Raw genomic sequence first — 24,540 nt, forward strand, 5'->3', positions numbered from 1 at the left:
CACGGCATTTCCATTTTTTACAACAGCTGATATGTGAGCGAAGCAGCGGGCAACATCTGCTGACTTATAAACAAATGCCATTAATTATGAACCCACTGTCATTCAGTACACTCACATAATACAGAATTATAAAAACAATTAATAGTCACTAAATAGGCACCTACAGTTAACCAAAACTCACTGATCAGATTTGAAGCAAATTATTTTTAAACGACTGCTATTAATCATGAATGGTGATTGCATAAATCCCACCTGGGGGAGGGAAGAGCGATAAGTAAAGACACACACCGAGGTTACGTGAGAACGAAGTCTTTCGTGACGGCAGTGTTACCGTTGGTTCTCCTACTAATAGGCTAGCAAAATATTTAACTAAGTTGATGACTCCAGTAGTCGGCCACTGTGAACATCACATCAAAAACTCTCAGATGTTTACTGAGAAAATTAAACAGATTGGAGTTAGCCCAAACGATATTTTAGTCAGCCTGATGTGGTCTCAGTATTTACGAAAGTTCCTGTGTAGGACACAGTGAAACTGTTGCCAGAGCATTTTCCTCCTGAAACGATAAAGTTGTTGCGACATGTCATGACCACCTACTTCTTGTACGGCGGTAAATTTTATGGTATGGCGGACGGAATGGCTATGCGTTCTCCGTTGTCTCCAGCAATGGCCAACTATTTTATGGAACATTTTGAGGAACGTGCATTAAATTCAGTTTCACTTGGTCCATCTTCATGTTATCGTTATGTTGACGACACGTTCATGGTCTGGTCACGTTAAAGCACTTCCAGGAGCACACGAACAGCATGCACCCAAACATCCAGTTCACCGTCGAGAAAGAGGGAAGGCTGCCGTTTTCAGAAGTTCTGCTGCAACGAAATTCGGATGGACGTCTCGCTCACTCAGTGTAGCGAAAGCCGACGACACTGATTTATATCTGAGCGCCCAGAGTTTTCACCACCCAGTTCAGAAGACAGTGGCATTAAATATACTGGTACACGCAGCAAAAACCGTTTCTAAAATCACTTGTTTCCGAAATCAGTATTCTGAAGTATGTGTTCCGGAAGAACGGTTATGGGTCACGTGATATCAAGTCAGCATTCACCAAGAAAAGAAACCGTAAAAATGTCGAACATTCACATGGTGAGCCACCGATAACATTCCTTCACTTCTGCGGTGCTACATCCAGCAAAATAGGCAGAGTGCTGGGAAGACGAGGTATCAGGTGTATTTTCGAACCTGCTAAGAAGCTGAAGTAGAAGCTACGCCCTGTTAAGGACAGTCTCGGCCTCAGGATTCCTCGAATTTACATTACATGTGAATGCGGAAGCAATTACGTCGGTCAGTCCATCCACACCATTTGCGACCGCTGTGCAGAACATCGAGCAGTATATTAAAAATCGTGAGCTAGAGAAACCCGCTGTTGCTGAGCACAGCCTCATAAACATAAAATACTGTTTGACGAAACATACGTTTTGTCCCAGGCTCCCACATACTGGGACTCTTATAATTAAAGAGGCTGTAGAAATAATGCGTGGGAACAACCTTCAACAATGACGGGGGATATAATCTTAGCGGTGCAAAGAAGAGCCGTAGATATTCGTCCTCAATGTTTACACTGCGGCGAGAGCGGTGGTGCCACCAGCGCAGACGTTGATAACTTCTGCGACAGCATGACGTAACTGCCGACCAATCAGAAGCCATTTTTTCGCTATATAAGCGATTTTGCCAGCCAGCTACTCTTGACATTGACGATGGTGGAAATCATCGAAAGCTTGAGGTTTCACCCTGAATTGACGCGGCAATAAGTCCGAGAATGTTGCGTACTTACATACACGGAAGTTACTTAACTAGGACAAGATGGCTGCCGTCCTTTCACTCCTTAGGCCTGCAAGAGATCGGATCACCTTCACTAGCGTCAAACCGGCAAAATAAGCTCCAAGTCGATGGTGTTTTCCAAAATATCATGCCCACTTACGGAAACCACTTCACAGAGCAGGCGACAACAGACAGTCAAAACCAGTCTCGCGGCCTTCACAGGAGCCGATTCGTTCTCTCGTGTACCATTCAGAACTCCAAACGTCTCGCACTCGCGGCCGACTCGCTCCGCATACTACACTCACTGCCCCAAAACCTTCCTGCTTCACGGCTCTTATATCCACCGATGGTACCACCGGCGTACCTCCAAAGTCATCCAGACAAAGATCGTCAACGAGGGACGAAATCGATAGAAGGCCGAGCCCGCAGGGTTTAAAGGTGATGTAGACCTTTGCCCTAGTATTTTTCTTCTTTTCTCCGTTCCTGACGTGTAAATGACCCTCCATAATCAACCCCACAGTTAAGGAAAGGTCTGCTTTGTTCTACTCGGACTGAAGGAAATTGTCCCATGAGCTGTATTGCTGAAGTTGCCTTCAAGCCGCAACATGGAAAAGACACTAGTGAATTATTTGCCTGATTAAGATCTTCGTTTGGATATCGAGTACCTTTGAGACTTACTAACAGGAGTTGAGGTACTGCGTGCGACAAACAAAGATCCTTGACCATGACGATCAGTTTAGTTACATGATGCTTAGAAGAAAGAATTATGAGGTGCTTCTGACTGTAAGAAGCTTTTGACTGTCCCAATCTGCCATCCACCCTTAGCGACTGTTCCTCGTCCAGAAGGGATAAAGTGAGATAAGTTTGTTTTTCATGGAGATCGTTCGGCCATGTTGCCGTTCTTCGATCCCCTTGTAATAGACTTATTGCTGCACCGTATGAATGAATGCCTTTGCCTTTGTGTGATCAGGTTTCCTACGAATAGTTTTCGCAAAATGATAGTCACATTAGCGTTCTTCTTCTTAGTGCAGAGAAACAGACTTCATTTCTTCTCGCTGCCCCAACCATTCGACCTGAATGTCTAGATGGTTGTTGCGTCTTAGACAAGAGAATACCTTTCGTGCATAGGATCTGACTGAGTAAGGCGGTATCATTTCTGGTACAATCCAATCAGACAGTGAGTCCGCACCGGCTGCTGTGGTCGAGCGGTTCTAGGCGCTTCAGTCCGGAAACACGCGGCTGCTATGGTCGCAGGTTCGAATCCGGCCTCGGGCATGGTTGTGTGTGATGTCCTTAGGTTAGTTAGTTTTACGTAGTTCTAAGTGTAGGGGACTGATGACCTCAGATGTTAACTCCTATAGTGCTTAGAACCATTTGAAACATTTGAAGTGAGTCCGGTAAGATTGGGTGAATGTCTCTCTTCAGCTGACTACATTTCAAAACGTCAAAATATATTGATGCTCCAAGCAGGAGATCAGTGTCATCAAGTTAGTTGAATGATTGATCTGCTATCGTTACGTGCTTAGGAAGCTGCCACGTCGAGATTACAAGGGATGCTGTTATGAGTAGTCCTGTTACGCGCGGCAGTAATGCGCAGAGAGCATGTGCTTAGTAGTGAGCAACTATTGAGGATGTGTACACATTGCAAATGTGTGACGATTCTAAGATTTGAACATCGCTGATACCACTTATCAGAATCCGATCTGCTAAACTCCTACACATGAAGTTGATTTGTGAGGCACTGTCAAAAAGTGCTCAACATTAGTACACCTTCCCATTTTTGTTGTCGATGTTTACAAGAGCAGATGGTAATAGTACTTCTGCATGCTGGCGGTTTCCTTTTTACTGCGCGGCATGTTTTCTGTTGTAGTATACCTGCTCCTTACTCTCTATCGAAACTCTTTACTGCGTATTCCTTATGCAGTACTGTAGCGCGGTGGTTGTTACATACGTGGAATCTGCTGGCAGGGCATTCCTTCTGCCTATGATTTTGCCCAGACAGTTGAAACATGGCTTTTTCCTGTTCAAAAAGTCTACTCTGCTTGCAGAGTAGCTCTCTTTGAACTTAGGAAACCGACATGGTTTGTGCGCTGAAATACAGAATTCACAGTCTGGAGCAGTGGTGAGAAACGTACGTCGAGAATTGTACCCTTCTGCGTTAGTAAGCTTCGCGGCCGGCTGCTAGGATTGTTGCAACATTTTGTCTGAATGGTTAATCTCTCATGTCTGACAGTCGGGTTTTAGAAATGTGACCAGACATGTCAGACGAGGGAATGTGGTGTCAGCTGTTTTAGATTCCCACTGTTTCGTCAGATTCATACTAATTTGACCCAGCGGAAATGTGCGACAGTAATATCTCATGGAATGGAATGACGACGTGCATGACCTCAGTTGCGTTTATACACTCCTGGAAATTGAAATAAGAACACCGTGAATTCATTGTCCCAGGAAGGGGAAACTTTATTGACACATTCCTGGGGTCAGATACATCACATGATCACACTGACAGAACCACAGGCACATAGACACAGGCAACAGAGCATGCACAATGTCGGCACTAGTACAGTGTATATCCACCTTTCGCAGCAATGCAGGCTGCTATTCTCCCATGGAGACGATCGTAGAGATGCTGGATGTAGTCCTGTGGAACGGCTTGCCATGCCATTTCCACCTGGCGCCTCAGTTGGACCAGCGTTCGTGCTGGACGTGCAGACCGCGTGAGACGACACTTCATCCAGTCCCAAACATGCTCAATGGGGGACAGATCTGGAGATCTTGCTGGCCAGGGTAGTTGACTTACACCTTCTAGAGCACGTTGGGTGGCACGGGATACATGCGGACGTGCATTGTCCTGTTGGAACAGCAAGTTCCCTTGCCGGTCTAGGAATGGTAGAACGATGGGTTCGATGACGGTTTGGATGTACCGTGCACTATTCAGTGTCCCCTCGACGATCACCAGTGGTGTACGGCCAGTGTAGGAGATCGCTCCCCACACCATGATGCCGGGTGTTGGCCCTGTGTGCCTCGGTCGTATGCAGTCCTGATTGTGGCGCTCACCTGCACGGCGCCAAACACGCATACGACCATCATTGGCACCAAGGCAGAAGCGACTCTCATCGCTGAAGACGACACGTCTCCATTCGTCCCTCCATTCACGCCTGTCGCGACACCACTGGAGGCGGGCTGCACGATGTTGGGGCGTGAGCGGAAGACGGCCTAACGGTGTGCGGGACCGTAGCCCAGCTTCATGGAGACGGTTGCGAATGGTCCTCGCCGATACCCCAGGAGCAACAGTGTCCCTAATTTGCTGGGAAGTGGCGGTGCGGTCCCCTACGGCACTGCGTAGGATCCTACGGTCTTGGCGTGCATCCGTGCGTCGCTGCGGTCCGGTCCCAGGTCGACGGGCACGTGCACCTTCCGCCGACCACTGGCGACAACATCGATGTACTGTGGAGACCTCACGCCCCACGTGTTGAGCAATTCGGCGGTACGTCCACCCGGCCTCCCGCATGCCCACTATACGCCCTCGCTCAAAGTCCGTCAACCGCACATACGGTTCACGTCCACGCTGTCGCGGCATGCTACCAGTGTTAAAGACTGCGATGGAGCTCCGTATGCCACGGCAAACTGGCTGACACTGACGGCGGCGGTGCACAAATGCTGCGCAGCTAGCGCCATTCGACGGCCAACACCGCGGTTCCTGGTGTGTCCGCTGTGCCGTGCGTGTGATCATTGCTTGTACAGCCCTCTCGCAGTGTCCGGAGCAAGTATGGTGGGTCTGACACACCGGTGTCAATGTGTTCTTTTTTCCATTTCCAGGAGTGTATTTCTCATCAGGTGGTTGATTAACGTCCGTATGTTCTTAGCAGGTTCAGTTTTGACATTGGGCAGTTTCAGCAGTTCCGTTGCATGTAATCAACAATTTACTTGGGATTGTTGCACCTTTGAACAGTCAAATCCCATGGGATTTTAAAGTTACCTTCTGTAATAGGTAAGTTTTCAGTCAGCTTATGAGGTTTGCCAGAATCAAATGTCAACAAATGATAATACCGCTGGACGTCAGTTATGGCCTGATTGCTAATAACTAATACCTTAAAAGTAGTGGAAAAGTGCATGAATTTTGCAACGCTGCAGTTAAATTTTCGCAATTAAATCGCTGAGAGCTTTATTTCACGCGAACTGCGATATATGAACTTGGAGAATGAGGTGGAACCGCAACATTTGACTGGAGTAATGCCAGTGTCATTGATTCTACAGAGTGATCCTTATTGACGTTTACAAACCTCTGAGGCGACCTAGATAACGCTGAGACAATTAATTTAATTAAAGAAACATGGGGCGTCAGATGTCGAGAAAAATCCCAAAAGTGGATGAGAAATGTTGAATATATGACGCCAGGGCAGATGACGTACCTTGTTACAAGTGCAGCGGCCACGCCTATTTGTCTGTCACACCTGGTCAAGCCGACAGTAGTCAAGTTTCTACGTCACTGCGGCTCCGGGTTCACAGGCGCGACTCCAGCGCGTTGGGTTCAGGATTAGACAGTAATTTGTTTACATTGACGTAATATTTATTACATATTTTATTTACCGGGCTCGCAATCTCCTCTGGTTTATTGCAAAGTGCAGTACAATAAAAACCTACCGTATTGCGTCACAAGTAAATAAGAATGAACTTCCGAAGTTTCTTTACTGATTATGTCTGTAAACAGAAAAACAAGGGACAAAAGGAAAGAAACACAAAACTAGAACAGCTTTTCTTCGTTACAGCGAGGAAAATACTTTTGCAACTTCTACGTTTACAACAGATCACATTTACAAAATGTATTCGAAATTTGCACCGTTTTCTCGAATGCAATTACTGCATCGCTCAATCATCCCTTCATGCCTAGTCCAAACCACTGCGCGTATGGCGAGGTACGTAATCCGGTGACGTTATATGTACAATATTTCTCATCTACTTTTAGAGTATTTCCCAACATTTGCGGCCGCATGTGTCACATATTTAATTACTCATCTCAGCGTCATCCATGTTGCTTCGGGGTTTGTAAAAGTTAACAAGAATCACCCTGTACATCTAAGCAAATGTCTTCAAATGACGCACCTGTCTGTATCGTGAGATTCTTCCATATCGTTAATCTTTGAGTTTGGATGTCGTTGTATTCCTCGTTACTTGCATTCAACGGTGACTGACTTACTCTTAAGCCGTTGAGATTTGATCCTTCCTGAAAGCTGTTAACAAATGCGGAGAGTCCAGTCATTTGTGACTTGATCACTGCTCTTTTCTCAACTAAACTTCGTTTTTCGACAGAATCCATGATTAAGCATGTTTGGACACAGAATAATAGATTAAAGAAATAGAGGCAGACCGCTCACAGAATAGGACTAAAATGGAAATGCTGATAGCGAAGAAGTCAGCGTGGTGTGGGCTGTGTATAGTTTGGATTGCTGATAAATAAAATATTTGCAGACTCATAATAGCTGAAAGTTTATTCCAAAAATTATACCGAGTTTCGCGGCCACAAAAACAACGTGAACCACAAGAATTTACAGAAAATGGGCCTCCACCAGATGAGATGCAACTCACTCAATAAACTGATTGAACTGAAAAAATGCAGAACTGTTCAGTAATTTAAAGATGAAATGTCGGTATCAAAAATGTTGGTGAAATTCACGGATCTCGTAGATCTTCATTCTTGAGGCGTAGCTTCGCTTCAAGTACTCCTCAGCACTTCTGCTGTGCCGCAGTACATGCAAAACTAATCATGTAGTCTACAAAATAAATTCCAGGTACAGATCTTCCACAAAATTGCTTTATTTGCAAGCAAGATGTTCGGCGGCGAAAAATATGTAAAGAAAGTTCTACACGCTGCGCTGTTGATAATTGATAAACTGACTCTCTGCTGTACGCAAACCACTGGTATTTATATGATTTACAATAATTATTGACAATCAGAATTTACAAATTCTAAGAAATGGCAATTAAAAGTGTGTGACAAAGTTAATTCACATACACAGAAAAATTGCGAAAATAATGATTTGGAATTTTGTATGGGTGCGGACATAATTTCATTACAAATTCCGAAGTTATTTACAAGTTTCCAGAAAATAACATTACACATTACATTTTAGGTAATTACAGTCGAAAGAAAGAACGAAAAGTATTCCTATCATATATATGAATTCAGGATAATATGTTTATCAAAAATAGCTAGTCGATTTGCCGAAAATAAATCTGTAAGCTGCAAAATACATTTTATTTATGTAGGTAATGACAGTTCTTGATAAATGTTAATTAACGGACTCATAGGCGTAGCAAGTTTAGATCAATTACTTAGTAATTAGTCAAAATAAAATATTCTTAGCATGTTCACAAGCTTGCTATCGAGCGCAGAATACAAGAGCAAACTCAGGTTTTAGATAAGTTGTCTCAAACAGATTAATTACTGCTGCTGACGGCGACTGCAGCCATGAATTCCGGAGACGCCTGTTGCTCGGTAGACAGGCGATGTCAAACCTTGACAAGGTTATAAGGTCCAGAGATATAATACTAGCAACAAAGATCCGTATTGTGAGTGCTATGGTCTTTCCAGTTGTGATGTATGGATGTGAGACCTGGACCATTAGAAAGGCCGAACGGCGAAGAATTGACTCCTTCGAATTGTGGTGTTGGAGGAAACTTCTTAGAGTTCCATGGACTACAAAGAGAACCAACAGATCAATATTGGAGCAAATTAAACCAGATTTCTCCCTGGAAGGTCTAATGTTAAAACAAAAGCTGACCTACTTTGGACACACAATGCGAAGGCATGCCTCGCTGGAAAAAACATTAATGTTGGGGAAGATTGAAGGAACTAGAAGAGGAGGACGTCAGAGGATGAGATGGATTGATGGCATCACAGAAGCAATGTGTTCCAACCTGGAAGGTCTACGGGAGAAAGTGCAAGACAGGAAAAAGTGGCGTGATTTGGTTCATGGGGTCACGAAGAGTCGGAACCGACTAAACGAATAGAGAGAGAGAGATAGGTACATTGTAGCATTGTAGAGTAATCAATTAATTAAGCATAAAATAATGTAGTCTTTTCAGGGGGTGGCAAAAGGATGTCCAAGGGGCTGTTTTATTACAGACGAGGGTACCGGTCGTGCGTGGACTGGCCTGCAGCTGCTAACACTGGTGTCGCGTTGTCGGAACTGCCCGACTGAGTTACGACGTCTGCTGGCTTGAGATGCACTGTACCACACGATTCTCGGGAAATTTGTAACCTGGAGAGCTCTCCTGCGGACGTATGTCGCTGTTAATGCTTCGGAGGAACTCGTAACACATGCTAATCTCGGAGTATCACACACAAAGCCACAGTAGCCTTATACCCGTAGTTCACGGTACGTACAAATCAAAGCTCATAATGTTCGTGCTTGAACGCTTTCGAATAGTTTTATCAGTGTCGGGAGGATCAAAATATAGACAGTCGCAAAACGCGCGGTAGTTCAGCTCATTCCACAGTCTACACGAATGCATACACTCGTTTCAAAGGAAAGGCGGTAGAAAACGAAAGCATATGTTTGGTAAGGGTCGACTGTATTTAGTACCACATTGTGAGACACAGTTACTGGTGCATCCCAGCGGTCATGAGCAGTCTCCCCTATTTCTGCCCTCGTCCGGCCATCCCATTGTATCGAAGGCCATCTAGAATCCTTACAGAGGCATCAAGAACTAACAGTAATGAGGAATCTCTACTACCGAGCATCAGATAGATGTCTGCGAGTCCACAGTGCCAAGGTCTGCCGCTTAGCTGGGGAGGAACCAACTCGTGGCAAAGGCGCATTGAAGATTTTTCAGAAACACTTCACTTTTTCTTTCGACTTATTATAGTTAAATGCTAGTCAACGACATATCGGGGTTAGAAAGCCTTCAGATTACCGTCAAGATAAAGTTGGAAGTCTAGGTTAGTGTAACTCCAGCATAGCATAGTGTGAAGAGACACACAGTTCAAAAACAGAAGCAAGCAGGTTCGCGTCTGACGAAGCACTAATTTTTTTTGCGCCATTGCTTTAGTAAAAGAGACTTGGATTTCGTATTAATTTGGTAATAGTATGTTCTGCAAGATTCTATGTCGTTTACATAAAGAGCGCTCTGTCTCAGGAGTGACTTTGATTTTTTGACATCAGTGTGATTAAAAAACCAAACATTATGTTGTTACGAGTGAGACGAGCAGCAATGACATTTCATTCTTCCTTGTTGTAAGTACCATTTTATTTCCGAATATGTAGTGATTTGCTAGTGTGTATATCTACATTCTTTGGCATAAAACCTGGGTGACCTATCACCAAATGGGACAAATAACGTGACCAGCTGATAATGGGCTAAGTCCGACTATCAGTACAATCTGGCAACACTGTAGGTTGTGGCAGTTCCTGGAGGAAGTCTTGTCTTCTGTTCGAGTTGTTGTGCTGCCTGTACGTGTGTTAGTCTAGCCAAAGAGATAGAATACTGTAGAGAGGCGACGGGGTGACCAAACTTAACAAGCACCATCATGTTTTCGGAAGTCAAAAGAAAGGGGCTTAGTAAGGAAAATACGAAATTGCAACTGTTAACGTTTAGTAACAGTTTTACCTTTGACTACAGAGCACTAACACTTTATAAACACCGTGTTTTTTGTCAGTGTCAGTAGCTTGCATTTAAATAATGTAAACCTAGATAGCCACTAGCAGAGCATTTACAAGTAACAGATACAGTCTGCAAAATTTAATTTAGGATCCATCTTCATGTTTTTCAGGACACCCTGTTTTGCAGAAAATTTCAAAGAATATCAATCAGTTCAGAGATGAAAGTTGTACAGAAATATTACGTTAATTTTGATTTATGTACCATTCATTTCACTTTCAAAGCAAAAACTGTGTTGCTGTGAACAGGAAGATACCATACCACATAGCAGGTATATTACGACCTAATCCACCCAGACAGTCGGACATGTAGTGAAGTTTGTGGTTATTAAAATAATATTCAAAATACTTCTTTGTCTTTCTCATGAATCAGACTACTCTGCTTACATAAAATTACATATTGAGCCAAATTTTGCAACATTATAAGTAGTAGATGCCCCTGACATTATTTGTAGTTTATATATGGTACATGTACACAACTGCATCAAAACAGTTGAAGACTTGCCCATTCTCTAATAGACGTTTTCTAAATTTACCCTACATATAGTTTTTATGACGAAAGTGCGTTAAATATGTCAAAGTGCGATTAAATAAGGGGCGAACGTAAATGTTAAATTTTGCCATGGTTCAGTCTCACTGTAACAGTACCACTGACCACCTTAAACAGCAATCGAAGCTAACGTTATACCTCTGCGAGGAATTTTTGGAAGTTGTCACCGTGGGATAATCTAATGGAAACAGAACAATCAAACTGGGATTCGTTTCCGAAACACTCCAGCAGAGCATACCCAATAGTAAACGGTGGGTCGGGAACAGACGTCCTCCCAGCACAAAAGCGAATTGTAATATTACATATTAAAACAGGTCGCCAGCCTAATTAGGCATTCTTGTGTCAAGCAAAACGATAAAGCAGAAAGCCGTGCTAAGGCTAACCTAACCTTGCATGACACTCACACTAGACTCTTTTCTTATATATGTTCATACTATATCACAGTAACCTAACTTTGCAGATAAATGTGCTACTGTAATTTAAATGAACTAGCTGTAACAGTTTATAAAACCAGTTACCGACACACATGAAACTAGTAGCAATACTGAAAAGGGAAAAGCTTGAAATGATTCTGAATTTAAATCAGGGAGTCTGCTAATGATCATAATTGCTTAGTACAGCGTCTCTATGCCTGTGCAATAACCATCGTGCATTAGAATAGACAACATAGTAGATGGTTCATTCTTAAACTCGGTTTGACGCAACTGTATAGAATGCAAATCTAACTACACTGGCTCTGAAGGAGCATTTGCGTTACTTCATTAACTAACTAGCATAGTACATGAGGACCCTTAAACTTCCATGGTTTGAAGAACCATGTTCATTAACAAAACTACACAGGTGTGTATGAGAAATGGTGTAAGTACTCGTATTCTTATCATTAATTATTAATTAAGTAAAGCCCAACAATACATAACTCTTTAAATAACAAATGTGCTTTGATAATGTAACCTCCCCATGAGAATACATCAATAAAAAAATGTAAATGGAGTCATATATCGTTAAATTGAAATGAAGCCAAGGGTAAACTCCCCACAAAATTAAAGAATAATAATTGATCATAAACCCACACAATAATATTTATTAAATAATGAACCATATGGGAAATTTCCTAACAGAAATAATAATGTCTGGTAAATTTTATAAGGGCAGCAGCGCTGACCTTCGGCCCTGTGAAATAATTAAACCTGATAAATTCTTACTTCAGTAAAACTGCATCTATATCTGCTCTTATTTTTCTGCACAGCTCCATGCAATGCTTGCCTGTATTTAATTTTGATTCTTGGAGGAAATGCATAGGAAATATTCTTTAAATTGAAATGAATGCTTTTTCTTCAAAAGAGTGGAAAAATTCTTTAAATTGAAATGATTACTTTTCTTTAAAAGATTTACTTTATAAAAAAAATTATTATTGGGGCATTTTTTGAACAAATTAATTACAATTAACATACGTTATTAGCTGAGCGCAATGCTGCTTCATTACCTTCTACAAAAATACACATTGTCCACTACAATTCTGACCAGATTCGGAAGAACAGCACACCGTCGACGCATGGCGACGCACGCTCAGTACTACTACTGCCGACAGACTACTACTGCAGACAGAGTGCAACTCGCAACTTCTGCCGACTCGCTACACACAACTGTACTAGACTGCTACTACTCTCCAACTGTCTACTCTCTCTGCCCACTCGCCACACACTACTGAACTCCCGCGCAGTCAAGCGCAGACTAGCAACGATAAATAACTCTCTGGTCAGAGATTCTGTCATGCCTCGCCATCGCTGGTAATGAATACATATGAAACGTACGCGTTTCATAATCCTCCACTGGGGGGGAGGGAGGGGGGGGGCAAAATTTGGCAGCGATGGTGAGTCATTTGGACTTGCCATGAGCAACAAATTTTTTCTTAACTAACTTTACAATCACACAATATACAGATATATATAGGTATATAAAATAAATATAGTGCACTTGCACTGAGTACAGAACATATCAGACAATGACAAAATATATATATACAATGAGTACAAAACATATTCACAAATGGCAAAAGTGCACACGCACAGTAGTACAGAACATATCATCAAATCACAAAAAATTTATATGCAATGAGTAGAAATCATGTTAACAAAATGACAAAAGTGCACATGCACTGTAGTTCAGAACATATTTGCAAATCACAAAAATGCGTAGACCATAAATACAAATCATGATAACAAAATGATTTTTTTCACTATGTCACAAGAATTAGGATAGGAAAGGAAAGGATTGCGTCATGGTTGTAGCACTTTAGGTTGCACGCAGCTGCACTGAAAGTCCATATCTTTCTACAGAAGCACAACACCTAGTGAGGCAATCTGAAGTTCTTTTCCCAGAAGTATTAATCACCGTAGCCAAGACACTGAAATGCCGTAGTAATATTCCATGTTATCCTTTTGGTAGTACATTAGGTACACCAAACAGTGGGACCATAATAGCATCTTCATCGCTCATGGTGGTGGACAGCATGTCGTGTCAACACCACGTTCTTGTCTGTTACAGCAACGTAGAATTAGTGCAAAAACCAAATATAGAGCTCCATGATCATGAGGATATACAGGACAAACGGATATTGCAGTAATTCCAGGTAATTAGGTTAGAAGGTGAAGGACATTAAGTCACATATTAGTCTTCATTGATAATTACACTAGTAATGGGTGGCAGTCATCGCCTAGTCATTGAACATTTCTGTACCATGTACATAGTATTACAGAATAATGTTCATGAGTAACTTTACAGAGAACATGGGCATTCATTGCCTAATTACAATCATCAGAAGTCATTTACACAGAACATTGGCACTCTTTGCCTAATTTCCATCAGAAATCATTTACAGAGAACATTGGCATTCATTGCCTAATTACAAACCATTTACAAAGAACGTTAGCATTCATAGACTAATTACAAATCATCAAAAGTCATTCACAGAGAACATTGGCATTCATTGCCCAATTACAATCATCAGAAGTCATTTACAGAGAACATTGGCACTCATTGTCTAATTACAAACCATCAGAAGTCATCATAGTATTACAGAATAATGTTTACATAATAATATTCATAAATTGTTTTTACAGAGAACATTGGCACTCATTGCCTAATTGCAAACCATCAGAAGTTATTTACAGAAAACATTGGCACTCATTGTCTAATTACAAACCATCAGAAGTCATCATAGTATTACAGAATAATGTTTATATAATAATATTCATGAATTGTTTTTACAGAGAACATTGGCACTCATTGCCTAATTGAAAACCATCGGAAGTCATTTACAGAGAACATTGGCACTCATTGTCTAATTACAAACCATCAGAAGTCATCATAGTATTACAGAATAATGTTTACATAATAATATTCATAAATTGTTTTACAGAGAACATTGGCACTCATTGCCTAATTGTAAACCATCACAAGTTATTTACAGAGAACATTGGCACTCATTGTCTAATTACAAACCATCAGAAGTCATCATAGTATTACAGAATAATGTTTACATAATAGTATTAATGAATTGTTTTTACGGAGAACATTGGCACTCATTGTCTAATTACAAACCATCAGAAGTCATCATAGTATTACAGAATAATGTTTACATAATAATATTCATGAATTGTTTTTACAGAGAACATTGGCACTCATTGCCTAATTGCAAACCATCAGAAGTCATCATAGTATTACAGAATAATGCACATAATTAATCTAATTAAAGTAATCATTGCCATTCATTTTTTTTGTTTTTTTTTGTTTTTTTTTTTTTTTTTGCTAGCAATGCATTGCGTTAGGTAATTACTGGGGAATGAAAATATTTGCTTTTAAATTATTGCTGCAAATGAAGATGTGTAACGTCATTCGTCTTGAGTCAGCTGTAGCAAGATTATGAAACAAGTAGAGTATATGTAATCACATTCATAAATGACATGGGTTTAATGAACAACTGCTTATAGCACATTAATTTCATAAATAATTTCTCCTGCAAAATATACAAAAATGGATTATTAAACTGAAAGAAGAAACGCATTTTATGCTGAAAAGTAGTGAACTTCGAATTAACAGATAGTGTAATGTGTATAAAAAATATGTGTGTTCCCTAGCTGTCCTTTCCAAAACCTTCAGTCATCCTACTATGCAATGTAACACATACTGTCAAAACGAACTGCAACAAATACTTAAATAACTACATAGTATAAATACATAAACTTCAACATCATCCTCATCTGTAAAGAAAAAACTTCATTATCCATCACTTCATTATCCATCATCACCTGTAAAGAAAAACTTAATTATTCATAGTAACATATTCTTCATCATTATTCATCATCATTCATTATCATCTGCAAAAAAGTCACTTCATTATTCATTATACAATTATTCCTTATTTGTATCATATTTCATCGCTAAAACTAAGATGTGAAGTTCTGTCTGACAGCCTGCATCAATCGCTTCGTATTCAGAAAGAAAAAATGAGTTAAGACTGCTATTCTACGATGTGTATAGTATATTCTTGTTAATGCTTGTTAATCCTGATCCATTTACTCTTCCTCATAAGGTTTTTTTTCCTCTCCATCTTCTTTCGTTCATTCCGAAGGTGAAATTCCCATTTCTGTTTAATTTATTTTCTTTACACGTTATTACTTTCTGAAAATGATGAACAAAGATTAATGTCTTGCATTTAAATCATATACCCATTAAATAAAAACTGGTTTATAGTAACATAATTTGAGCATACAGCATACCATGACAGAAAACGTAATATGTCAAAAAACATAGACAGTGTTCAGATGCAAAAATGTACACAGAATATCACAATGCAGCAGTAAAAATGTAAAATAGTCACGATGTTGAGATATCATAGGGCAAAAATGTCAAAGTCAACTGGTGTGTGTTATATCTTAACTATTTCATAGTGCATACAAACAAAACATGAAAACAATCGTACATACATAAAAAAATGATGACAAGAAATGTGACCTTCTTTTTGTTCAGCTTGTATGTTGTGTAGTTAATCGAGGCGAGAATTAAAGACTTTAATGGGGAGAGAACTCATAAGATACGTAACTTTATCTGGAAAAATATGCACGGTCTGATGTGTAACGACAAGAAGAGCGACCTGCTAACCTTACATTGCCGGGCACTTGCCAAGAAAAATACGACAATCATCAGTAAGTATTCACATGAATATAATTGCATAAGTGGTCATAAAAATTAGGAAATGACACTACAGCATGTTAAATCATAAAGTATCTTCATTCAATAAAAGGTTTAATATTCGATATGTGGTGGTTTCCTTTGGATTTTCTGTTTCTCAAAAGTTTCGACGTGTACAACATTGGGGTGAGGAATGCTGCGAATCCGATATGGACCTGCGTATAGAAGTTCAAATTTACTGCACCTACCTTTTATTTTGTTGGATAAATAGTGTGTACATACTAATATCTTCTGTCCAACGTGAGAGTCACGGCGTATACAAACCTGTTTTTGTTGTCTTCTCCGGCGCTCTGCGGCACGTTTGATGTTGTTCAGCGCAATGTCAATTATTTCATGGTGTCGTAGTCGACGAGATGTAGGAAAGTTTACTAATTCTTTAATTTTGTTATGCGGTTCAACATTTTTCAGTATAACAGACGGAGATAGCATAGTGGATTCATTTGGTATGGAATTAATTACATCCTGGAATGAGTGTCCCAATCAATATGTCTTTTATGGCAGTATATTCTACAAAGTTTACCAATTTCTTTCATTAATCGTTCACAAGGGTTCGAAGAAGCATGGAACATGGATATATAGATCGGAGAAATGTTTCTAGCTCGTAACATACGTGTCCAAATAGCAGATCGAAACTGTGGTCCACTGTCGGAAATTACTTTCAACACATGCCCTACATGAAATAAAAAATGTTTTACTAATGCTTTGGAAACAGTTTTAGCAGTAGCTTTGCGTAACGGAGTGAAGGTAACAAATTCTGAAGTGAGTTCAACAGCGACAAAGATGTAGCAAAAACCTCTATTAGTTCTGGGAATCGGACCAAAAATGTCTACAGCGGCCATATGTCTCAATTTAACAGGTACAATGGGATGTAATGGAGGAATATGTGAACTCGTGTCTGACTTAGCTTTCTGGCAGATTTTACATGACGCTAAAACTCGTCGTATACGTTTCTCCATGTTGGCAAAATAACAGTTCTGTCTCAGTATAAGAAAACATTTTCTAGCTCTGTAATGTGCGTAACTTAAATGAGTATACCAGATTAATTTGTTAACAAGTTCATCAGGAATGCATAATAACCAATTGTTGCTGTCAGGATGAGAGCGGCGAAACAGAATATTATTGCGTACAGTGTAATGGTTTCTAATGGTAACATTACTCCTATCTTGCCAAAGGTGTTTAATTTCTTTCCACACGTTGTCTTTACTTTGCTCTTGTGCTATGTCCTGTAATGACGACGAAATGAAATTTTCAAATGCAACTTGTTGAATGTACATGACGCTGAAATTTGCTTTGCAGAAGTTGGTTGCGATGTCTTGCTGATTGTTGCCGAGAGAACGAGATAGTGCGTCTGCTACAACATTTTGTGTGCCGAGAATGTGAACAATTGTAAAATTAAATTCCTGCAAATAAAGTTTCCATCTGCTTAATCTGTCGTGTGTAAATTTAGCCGAAAGTAAAAATTGTATTGCTCTGTGGTCTGTGTAAACGGTAGTATGTCTTCCATAAAGAAAATGCCGAAATCTCGTAAAAGCCCAAACAACACATAATGTTTCAAGTTCTGTAACGGAATAATTTCGTTCAGCAGCTGACAGAATGCGACTTGCAAAAGCGATGTTTTTAATTACTGTGCAACCATCTTCTTCAATTTCCTGAAAAATATGTACGCCTAAAGCGGTGTTAGAACTGTCGGTGGCAATGGAAAAATTTCTAGTAAGATCTGGGTGCGATAAAAGTGGTGCATTCAACAAAGCATGTTTCAAATAACATTCTCGTGAACAAAATTGTGCGTGTCAAAAGTATTGTTTGCGTTACTGGAATATACAACCTGTACTGTATTTAATCAAATTCTATCCGACGTGTTATTATTTTCGGGAGGATGCCGTGGCAGTTCAACTATTTGTACTGTTCTGTTATTTCTTCCTGACGTATTACGTTCTGGATGATATCTACTGTCTGGTACATTCATGATTATTTGTTGTTGCGGATGTTCTTGCTGCTGATAAGATAGACTGTTATTAAATGTACGCTGAAAATTGTGCTCATTATTTTTACGTCTGTCGTGATAGTCATTCCTATACGGTGCATTGCGATAGGAATTGAAATATTGTGTTTTCTGTACGTACTGATTCCCTTGTTGCTGTGTGTTACTATTTGTTGGAGCTAATGCTATACGTGCACGCGGCGAAACATTAAAGCTTGGTTGACCTTGTAGACTGCATTGTTGGTTAGGTATGCTAACCGGCTGGCTTTCATGGTGTTGCGGTGAAAAACGTCTATTGTTACCAAAATGTGGTTCCTGTTGCTTAAAATTTTGTACATACTGATGATTAAAATTTTCTCTGATATTAAAGTTCTCGTAGTTGTCATTTCTGGAGCGTATAATGACAAAGTGTCACTTTCGGTATAACTTGTCTTATCGGGTTTTCTTTACTCATTTCTTAATACTAGGTAGAGCAATAGTTGAAGAGCTGTTTTGATAGATATAAAGGATAGTAGAAGAGAAGGCAGCAGTGCAGAAAACTAAAGATGAAACAGCTCTACTACGGCTCGGGGCCCTGTGCACGCTACGGCACATATTCATTAAAGCGTAATGAATCCCCTGAGGTCTATTACGCGCTGCAAATAAATTTTAACTTTTGCGTTACAGCCAATGCCGGTAAAAATTCACAAACAAATTGCTGTATCCATGCTAATTGTAGTTTCTGTATTACAGGCAATGCTGTTAAAAATACAAAAATAAATTGACGTATCCAGTTCAATGCGTGTACCTTTGCTCTGTCATTTTCAAATACCTTAGATTTTATTACAGATACAAATTGCTCGTAATCGAGGTTATCGTCTCTGACTTTGTGAACAGGTTCAGGTTTGTGTGAGAATCTGTTTGTCTGTGTCATTTCAGATTTCAAGTTGCGTAGCTTTTCAGATTTTAAGTCACGTAGCTTTTCGGATTTTAAGTCGCGTAGTCTCTGTAAATTATTTAAGTTATACTGGCTGTGTGAGTGCGACAAACGTTCAGAATTTGCCGCACGCTGTGACGTGTTAGCAACTGAAACATTTTTCATTTCTGTTACTTTAACACGTTCGTCAATTTGGCTGATCTGTTGTTCAAATTTCTTATCGTTTTCCGTATCCAGCGTGTGTGACAGTTCTGGTGACTTTAAATTAAACTCGTCATATACCTGTGCTTTGTCATTTTCAAATACTTTAGATTTTCTTACGCATAGAAATTGCTCGTGATCAACGTTATCGTTTCTGAACGTGTGAACAAGTTCACGATTGCATAAGAATCTATTTGTCTCTGTCACTTCGTAGTTTAAAGTCACGTAGTCTCTGTAAATTTCCTGAATGACACTGACTGTGTGAGTGTGACAAATGCTCGCAACGTGGCGTATTTTGTGACGTATTAGACGCTGAAACAATTTTCATTTCCGCTACTTTAATACTTTCGTCAATTTGACTGATCTGTTGTTCATATTTATTATCGATTTCCGTATCCAGCGTGTGTGTCAGTTCTGGTGACTTTAAATTAAACTCGTCACGTACATGTGCTGCGTTTTTAGGACATTGTTCAGCGACTGCACTAATTTCGTCTCTATGTGATTCTGTTGTCGCTGCATCTGAATTACCTAATCCTTGTGCAACAGTTCCAACTTCTTCATTACTGTTACTAGCACAACCCTTAGTATCCTCACGTAATTGTTCTTTGGTGTCATGACATTGCACGGCAACGGCTGTAATCTGTTCACTAAGTTGTTTGTTCTGTTCATTAACGTTGTCGTGTTTTTCGTTCGGCTATTTAAGACTTTCAGAAAAATTTTTTCTGTTCTCTAAATTGTTTGTTCTGTTCTTCAAGTCGTTTGTTCTGTTCATCAAGTTTTTTGATCATTTGTTGTAACAATGCTATAATTTAATCCACAGTAACATTACCTACTCTATTCTCTGTGCTGTTTGATGGCGTAGCTGCAATTGTCACGTTTTGTGTGACCATTTGGACATTCTGTGATTCACAAGAAGGTTTGCCCATCGGATGCGCACTGTTAGTCACTACTTCGGAGTTAAATAAATCCGACGCATTCTGATTACACTGTTCGTTTTCATTAAAAAAAATCTGTCCGTTCGTCACGTAAATCCTGCAAACCGGGTGTGTCAAGCTGGGCAGCGCCCATTGCAACAGAACGCCCCGCGTCATCAATTGTCGTAAAACTAACAGAGGACACAATTGAATTTATTTGCTCATCATTAGCAATAAAATCATTACCGGTGATCAGTACGCATTGATTGTCTGTAAATGGGGAACTGTCATTATTACACTGCGTGTCGCAAGTACTATTGGTCAAGTTATTTACGTCGGCTATTTCACTCATTATACATCGCGATGTACTGTTAAAAGTTTTTCGCGGCATTTTTCTCAAATCAAAAAATCAAAATTGTTCACAAATCAAACAAACACAATGCAAAATGCAACAAACACAAATACAACAAAGAGCAACAAATTGCCGATGATCTGTGGAAGAAAGATTGACAAATTAGAAAATGCGTTGCGCCAAGTGCTAATTACATTTAAGTAAATAAGAGCAGATATATGACTACTTCTCAGAAGATTCTCAAAGAAATACGATCCTGGTCCGGATGTCGCCAAGTGTAACCTCCCCGTGAGAATACATCAATTAAAAAATGTAAATCGAAATGGAGCCATATATCGTTAAATTGAAATGAAGCCAAGGGTAAACTCCCCACAAAATTAAAGAATAATAATTGATCATAAACCCACACAATAATATTGATTAAATAATGAACCATATGGGAAATTTCCTAACAGAAATAATAATGTCTGGTAAATTTTATAAGGGCAGCTGCGCTGACCTTCGGACCTGTGAAATAATTAAACCTGATAAATTCTTACTTCAGTAAAACTGCATCTATATCTGCTCTTATTTTTCTGCACAGCTTCATGCAATGCTTGCCTGTATTTAATTTTGATTCTTGGAGGAAATGCATAGGAAATATTCTTTAAATTGAAATGAATGCTTTTTCTTCAAAAGAGTGGAAAAATTCTTTAAATTGTGAGAGGCACCCACATGCCTTGCTCATACTGTGGCATCAAGCAGTCAGGCCTGCAAGATGAGTGGTCTGCCAAGCGAGTGGATTCATTCTTATTTATCGAGTAACATGAACTCTAGTACTTACACTTAAGTTACAAGTTATCCTCCTATATGATTAATACGCAACGGAAACACACATCTGACTATCAGTAATTTACAGAACTCTGACTGTACACTACGCACTGGCAATACCACATTTTCTTTTTGTCTTTTATTTAACGGCTTTTGTCAACACGTGGCCACCGCACTGAATATCAATGGCGGACACATTATAAATTCGGGACATTATGACAACGAAGGAAAAGTCCACCAATCTTTTTCTTTTCACTATCTAATTTATTCCGATAAATTCTCTAACCTAAACACACAAATTCTATAACCTACAACAATAACACATGAGAAATTCCGCCCAGTGGGCATGGCTTTACATTGGTGAATCTCTATATTATGGTCTCGTACTTATTTAATGCTACAGTGCACTTTCTGGATAGGATGGTGGATCTTTTATTATTTCTCACACTTCGACTCTCACAATCATCATCACGAAACTTTCTTCCAGACCGAGCAGTACAGAAGGAACAAGCATAACCCACTAATCTTTTGAAACTACCTTGCTACTCTCCCATGCAAACCACACATACCCAAATTACATGACATACACCACACTACGACATGAAATACAAAACACTAAATAGTCACAACATTATCACTTTCAGCTTTCCCACTTCAATTAGTATTTATCCCAGTTTCACACGACACTGCCCCACTTTGTAATTCTACTTTCCTACTATGAACTCTGGAGATATTTGCACGTCTTCCTGTGCAATGCAAGCCAAGTGGCGTTGCTGGATAGACGGCCGACTCACCTTGCTTCTATCTCAGAGTTTGAATCTAGCGTCACACGGAATCATATCACGCAAAGTAATATTAAGAAGGTATTCATCACACACGCGAGTCCTCAACTGATACCATGGACGAGTACTTCTCTTTATCTTTTGTCTCATACACAGTTTGAGACTCACACAGTACTCACCACGTGGAAGTACTCGTCTCTAATTTCAAGTCCTGCACACACCATTCCTTAAATATTTCAACTTATGGTACACACGCTATTTCTTAAATATTTCAACTTATTGTAGACACGCTAGTAATTCAGCTTAACTTAAGCACACGGAAGTATTTCAACTTATTGCTACACGTGGTTTCATTGTGACCATTGGTCACTTCCGAAGATTACTACAATCCCATTAATATTACCTGCCTGACATTTAATTCTCCCCACAAAAGTTCCTGAAATAGAGATGTTATTATTTCAAACTACTCTTAAATATTCCACATGCATACCATGTCTCCACTCTTTCGTCATTACGGAGCACAACTAAAAAAGGTCTTAACAGCACAAGATCCAGCAGCAGAGTCCTGAAAAATGGCCGTTCTCTAGGTCATCTCGCACCTCTGTCGAGGTGGGGGAAGACCATGCTACCGTATTGGTCAGCCACATTTCAGGCGCTCAGAGCTCAGGTAAATTTCATCTCTTTGGTCCCACCAAAGGTGGCCAAAGGCTCGACTCAAAGATGATCATATATTCACATTCACTATCTGCGGTTAGCAGACGACCATACATTCATTCATTCATTTCACAGATCTCACCAAACTGGATGTAGGGATTTACTTTGTGGGAGTGCACATGTGATCAATTAAATAAATAAATTGTCATTCTTTCCCACACTGGTATCCGGCTTCACTGTATTAATTGAAATTGAGTTATTTTACAAAAAAAATGTGTTGTTCTGACAAAAATAATGAAGTATGTTGTACCTATTTTCAATGTCGGGCAGTACTGTACCCTTTCACCACCGGCTACCCATGCAGAAAAAAATGGCACGGTACTATCCTTGCAATGCGAGGGTAGTTCCGAACATTTTTTAAGAAAACCGTATTAGAACAAACATAGCAAGTCATCAAAATAACCAGGAGGAGACCTTAGCCCCTGGTGACCTCAAATAGACGACCAAATGCTGTTACTTTACCAAATTATTGACACAGTTGTTCAATTATTGTGCTCTCCACAATCCGGAGTAATGTACACATACAAGTTTACAACAATCCACATGACAAATAAAACATTACATCACACAAATAAAAAATAATGTTGAGATAAAAATTTGCTTAGTTACTGGGATCTTCGTTATTTTTATGATTGATCCAAACTTCACTAATTATATGACAAATAGAAAAAATACTAATTGTGCTCATGAAATTTTAAATAGCTCACCGTCCAAACACAGAACAAGTAATCTGACATTCATAAATTGCGTTGTAATAATCTTTACACGGCAATGTCTAAATACAAAACAAAATCAACAAAAGAAAAAAATTTCGTACACTAGTTACACGTAGAATGTCAGGCTCCATGCCATTACTCTAAAATATACATCAAACCTACAGAGAAATAAAACTGAGAAGAAAAACAATGAAATATACCACAAGTTACATACTAGTTACGTAATATAGTTCGTCTAAGACATCATGTCTTACCTCATTAACTATCATCACCTAAGCAATTGCCACAACTACTCGACAGTGAGTTTAACCTTATCCTTATCCGCCAGTACAAATACCAGCTACTGAGCCAGTCAGTCCATCAACTTTGATCAATACACGCAGTAAATAGTTTAGCAATAAGTGCTTGAATCCACCAGTAGCTCTCGTATCTTACTCTACTGCTCATTTCTCTGTTGTTACACATTTGGACGACAAGAACTTGCATTTCGACTAGCCTTCGTTACACTTTAATGTGAAATATCACCACTGTGATAATGCAAATAAGTGGCTTCAGTCAACACACCAACAAGATTATTACTGTCCACGACATCAAATTACATCAGTTAATTCCGATATTTGTTGTGCAATGCAAACTCTTGTCCCCTGTGACAACCTCACTGATCAATGCAACAAGAGCCGCTACGTTAGTATTACGCCACTGGCTAATAATTAAAGCATCATTGTACCAAATATTCTAATAAACATGCTACGTGAACTTGATAACCCAGAACAAACAAAAAACAAACACTAACTATTCTAAACACAAATGTTAATGAAATACAATTACACTTGCTGTCCCTTCAGGAATGAAACGTATAAAAAAACATTTACACAATT

This window comes from Schistocerca nitens, chromosome 1, assembly GCF_023898315.1.
Source record: "Schistocerca nitens isolate TAMUIC-IGC-003100 chromosome 1, iqSchNite1.1, whole genome shotgun sequence".
Lineage (NCBI taxonomy): Eukaryota > Metazoa > Arthropoda > Insecta > Orthoptera > Acrididae > Schistocerca > Schistocerca nitens.